General features: G+C 40.2%; 1 long non-coding RNA gene across 1 annotated transcript; it reads left to right on the top strand.

Annotated features, from left to right (window-relative positions):
- Window positions 1–253: 253 nt before the first annotated feature.
- Window positions 254–2337, top strand: LOC149149057 (uncharacterized). The gene is made up of 2 exons (XR_016262905.1): window positions 254–1383; window positions 1440–2337. It is a non-coding gene; the product is annotated as an uncharacterized LOC149149057 (long non-coding RNA).
- Window positions 2338–5228: the final 2891 nt, after the last annotated feature.

Here is a 5228-nt window from a genome sequence, read left to right on the forward strand (position 1 = left end):
TACATTTTATTTAACGAGGGTTAAACGATGGATCAATTGCAACCCTTCAAAATCATATTTACCACTTAATATCCAAAGGAATAATTTCACTGGATTTAAAAACCCATAAAAGTTTAATCCAACTGGGCTTAAGGACAAGTTGCAAGATGCTTCCCACTTGCTGATTTAAGTTGCTTCCAGCTGTTGGGTACCAAGAATTCTTCCAGAGCTTTGTTGAAAAGGCATGAACCAGAATCACAAAATAAATCAAAGCTTCACTGTTTATCATAGTGGGCCCAAGGACAAGTTGCAAGTTGCTTCCCAACTGTTGATTACGATTGGTTCTAAAATCAAGTTGCTTCCAGCTGTGTGATACCAACAATTCTTCAGTCTTTCTTTAAAAAGGCATGAACCAGCACAACGATTTAGACAAAAAAATATTCATGGTAGGAAACTAGTTTATGTATTCAGCCCTCTGCTCATGTAGCCTAGTTTGGTGGGATGCATTTAGGGCTCCGCTCTCTGTGCGGAGCCTTATAGCTTAATCTGGGCTAAGAGGAACCCTAATTTGCTGGTGATTTTTCTGAGAAGTCCTGCTCTACCTTCGGGAGCTGAAGCTTTACAGCCCAATCTAGGCGAAGTGTGGGTGATTTCTCTAAGGAAGGAGGAGTCCTACTCTAACTTCGGGAGGAGTTTGGTTAGGCGGTCTGGAGGCTTTCTGTTAAGCCAATGGCTAGCAGGGATATTGCTTCTGGGGTTGCAGGCTATGGTTTGAACATTCTTTTCAACAAACTTATTGAGGTGAAAATCGTCAATTCCTTCCTTAATCTTCAGTTCAACTTCTGAATGATGTAATAGATGGCAAGAACGCTGAGCTGGATCGATAACAAAGAAACCTTAAAAATTTAGTGAAGGCTCAGCTCGATAAGGCGTTTACGAGCAACACAAAAACTGTTTCAGTTGCTGTCCTAACTGTCTCAGTTGCTGTCCTAACTGTCTCTGCCGCTACAGAATGGGTAAAAATATCAACTATCGAGAACACAATATCTCTGAACTCCACTCAGAGAAGCAGGCCAATCTTTGACCTAGTGGAGAAACTTCTTTTAGCCGACCCACACATCCACTGAATTCTCCAAATCCAGTTTTGTTGGAAGCATAGTGCCATCTGCACAGTCGAAGCTTGAGAGATGGTTAACCGAAGATAGCAACAACAAGGTAAGCAAATCATTTGATTTCATCATTTGGGTATCTGTCTCCAAAGATTAGACATTTTTGCTTCTCAAACTGGGTGATATGTGGAGGATTCTTGAGCTTCAAAGCCCAGGAGTGTCCTTGAATGAAAGAGGTTCTACAATTGTTCTCACCACTCATCGGAGTGCAAGGGTTTGCCAATGGAGTGCAAAGGTTTGCCACTTGCTATGCACAGGGGGTGCAAAAGGGTTTGCCAATGGAGTGCAAAGGTTTGCCACTTGCTATGCACAGGGGGTGCAAAGGTTTGCCACTGGCTATAATCTGAACAATATATTTGATAAAAGACTATTTCAAGATCTAAAATGGTGTCACAGTGTGCTACCACATTATTTGAACATTTGTTTAGTTTGATTTGCACTCTATCTAAACATTTGTTTTTTAGCTTGTTTTGCACTTTATTTAAGAAGAAGTCGTATAAATATCCAAAAGACAAAATAATCAGCTGTGAAGAAGTCATATACTTCTTTGAAGAAGTCATATATATCTGGAAGGGTTTGTTAAAAGCAACGTAGAGAGCTATGTAGGAGGTTCTGTCATATATATCTGGAAGGGTTTGTTAAAAGCAACGTAGAGAGCTATGTAGGAGGTTCTATCTCAGATTCAGTGAACCTAACCCAAACCAAGTCAGAGTTAAAGCCTGAGAGTCTGAACAGAGCTAGAGAAGAAGTTTGAGCAAGAGCCAAAGCCACGCCACGCCACAAGATCTGAAACCCACAGGCCCCAGATTAAGCATGTGGAAAGTAAAGGTAAAGAGCTAGTTGATGGGGTCGTTACTAAAAAAGGGAGGACTGATCTGTAATCATACCTGGAACTAATTATTAAATATGGACATTTATGCCACTAATTATTAAATATGGACATTTATGCCACTCCTGTAGCAGAGCAGCCCATAAAGGGTTGCCCAGAGATCATTTTTACAATATGCACGAAGGTAAATGGGGCGCAGCCGTTGGGAGGATGCAGCACGAAGCAGACCAATGACGGAGAAAAATGCTGTGGTCAATTGGACGCAGCACTGGCTGGAGAAATGTGAATCCTTGTCGCCAATGCCAGGCTTAAATTGTAATATCTGTAAAGTCTCCTTTAATAAAGAACTATTATTGTCTGTAGAGAAACTGCGTTGTATCATTGAATCTCCTTTTACTGTTTGATTTTTCTCGTTGATGTAGCGTAGCAGAGAAGAATAATCATGCATTTAGGCACAACTTTAGGCCTGTTTTTGGGCACCTTCATAGACCTGTATTTAATGGATGAAACTGGTTGTTTTGATCTGCACTTAGATTTAACAAAGCATCATATTAAAACCGTTTATTAGCTTGGTTTCCTGGCTTCTCCAAACCATCTTCTAGCAGCAATGTTACCTGGTTATGAAATCTGTTTGGCAGGAGTATCCAGACAGATTATTTTGTTATCAGAGCAAGTTACGTGGCATGTGAAAATAGAGCGGATTGCGTTCCATTGATATGTGCAAACATTTGACAAAGAAACTAAAGCAAGAGAAGCAAAGTGTACAGCTGTGTGATGTGAACCCTGCAAATCATCAAAGACCCGAGCAACAAAGGTGAAGGTATCTGAGGAAGTTCAGAGAGATGCCTAAGGCTACAATTTCCAGGGGAAATTTTCTAGAAAGAGTAGGAAAAATAATAGTGATTCAGAATTATTTTACTAGATTACAGTACAAAAAAGCAAAGGACTTTAAAAAAATTTACTTTGTAATGTTGGAACTTTTGAAACAAAATGATGAGAGAAAATATTATAAATTGGTTGAGATGCAAAGAGAGGGTAGGAGGAAGGATAGCCTGGTAGGAAGGTCTTGGAGTAGAACACTGCTCACACTGGGTGGAGAGGGTAGGAGGGACAGCCTGAAGGCTGACAGGAAGGTCTTGTTCTAGAATACTGCTCACACTGGGTGGTGTCTAAACCGCTAGTGGAAGATAGGTGAGAAAGTCTTGGAATAGAATGCTGCTCACACTGGGTGGAGAGGGCAGGAGGGACAGCCTGACAGGAAGGTCTTGTAGAATACTGCTAACGCTTGGTGGTGTCTAAACCTCTGGTGGAAGATAGGTGACTATGAAAGGCTAGAGATGAAGTCAAAAAACCAAACCAAAGCCAGATCTGGGCAAAAGCCAAACCAGAGGGTTGGAAAAAAACGAGAGTTTGAGCCACAGCCACAGCCACAGCCACAGCCACAGCCAGAGGCACAAGATCTGGTAGCCACAGGTCCCAGGTCCCAGATTAGGCACATTGAAGGAGAAGATAGGAATCTTGCTTATGGGGGCCATTAGCTTAATGGGAGGTCTCGTACCTTGAAATAATTACTAAACACAGCGACGTGGGCATTCATGCCATACTAGCAGTACAGTCCCCTTCAAATGGTTGGAGGAAGATCAGCTTTGGACATTAGGGTTTCTTAAAAAGAAGCACTGTGGTAGATGGAGGGCGGGGCACAACACTTGTTGCAAGAGGCAGACAGGGGGGTATGAAGGTTTCAGTCAATCAGATGCAGCATACGCTTAGAAATGTCTGTAATATCTCCTTTTTGCAAGAGGCAGACTAGGGTGTATGAAGGTTTCAGTTAATCGGATGCAGCATACGCTTAGAAATGTCTGTAATTTCTCCTTTATATAAATATATACTGGTGCTTTTGATAGAGAATCTCTGTTTTATCATAAACTTTGTTACTGTTAGTGTTTGATTTTTCAACTTGTCGATGTAGATTAGATGCATGATCACAAATATATAAACAGACTTTTGGGCCTGTTCTTGGGCACCTTCATAGTTCAGTATGCGATGTGGAACGACTACCTAGTTAGTGACTTCTGAACATCCATACCTTCTGCTCAAGTCTTGTAAACGGTTAAAGGAACTCCCCACAGAGTTGCAGGTTTTGCAGGTGTTAGGGGCCCCCCAGGAGCTTGAGAGTAAACTAGCTTTTTCATAGCTTGAGATGTCGAGTCTTCAAATTTTGAAGTTAAGATGTATGGATTGGAGCCTGTTCTTGGGCACCTTCATAGCTCAGTATGCGATGTGGAACGACTAACTAGTTAGTGACTTCTGAACATCCATACCTTCTGCTCAAGTCTTGTAACGGTTAAAGGAACTCCCCACAGAGTTGCAGGTTTTGCAGGTGTTAGGGGTCCCCCAGGAGCTTGAAAGTGAAACTAGCTTTTTCAGAGCTTGAGATGTCGAGTCTTCAAACTTTGAAGTTACGATGTGTGGATTGGATTGCAGGGAACATCCTTGGAAAACCCTATATATTTTGATGATGCAATCTATATAATCTAATTTTCAGTTGTATGGATCATTTTGTGGTCTATTAATTGGCGTAGGTTCGTTTTTTTCCATTCTAAAAATTTGAGAATATGTAACTGAAAAATGTTTCAAATTAAATATCGTAGCATAATTGAAAGAGGTAGGTTTTGGCTTTTTGGATTGGGGTAGGATCGTTTTTTCCATGCTAGAAATTCGAGATTCTGTAACTAAAATATGTTTCAAATTAAATATTGTAGGATAATTGAAAGAGGTAGGTTTTGGCTTTTTGGATTAGGGTAGGGTCGTTTTTTTCCATGCTAAAGATTCGAGAATCTGTAACTAAAAGATTTTTCAAATTAAATATTGTAGCATAATTGAAAGAGGTAGGTTTTGGCTTTTTATAAAACTTCGCACATAACTCCATTTCTAAAAGTTTATTAATGGCTTAAAATATTTATATGTATTGGGTTTACAGATAAACAATCTATTTGGCTGTTAAAAATATAACAACTTATTTGTTAAATCAACTTGAGGATAGAGAGGATAGCTCTATTTGATTATTATGGAGGAATTTAGGTTGACTCTTCACCTTTATCTTATCTGATTACTATGGAGGAATTTAGGTTAACTCATCACCCTTAATCAAGGAAATTGTGATAGGTGGTTCGTAAGGGGTGTGCTATTTTTTTTAACCACATGGTGAATCGGTCACTGTCAGGCCTAATCTATGGGAGTCTCAGGATCAA

This window comes from Pinus tabuliformis, chromosome 9 (genome assembly GCF_031772625.1).
Source record: "Pinus tabuliformis cultivar Carrire ecotype Pingquan chromosome 9, CPIR1, whole genome shotgun sequence".
Taxonomy (NCBI): domain Eukaryota; kingdom Viridiplantae; phylum Streptophyta; class Pinopsida; order Pinales; family Pinaceae; genus Pinus; species Pinus tabuliformis.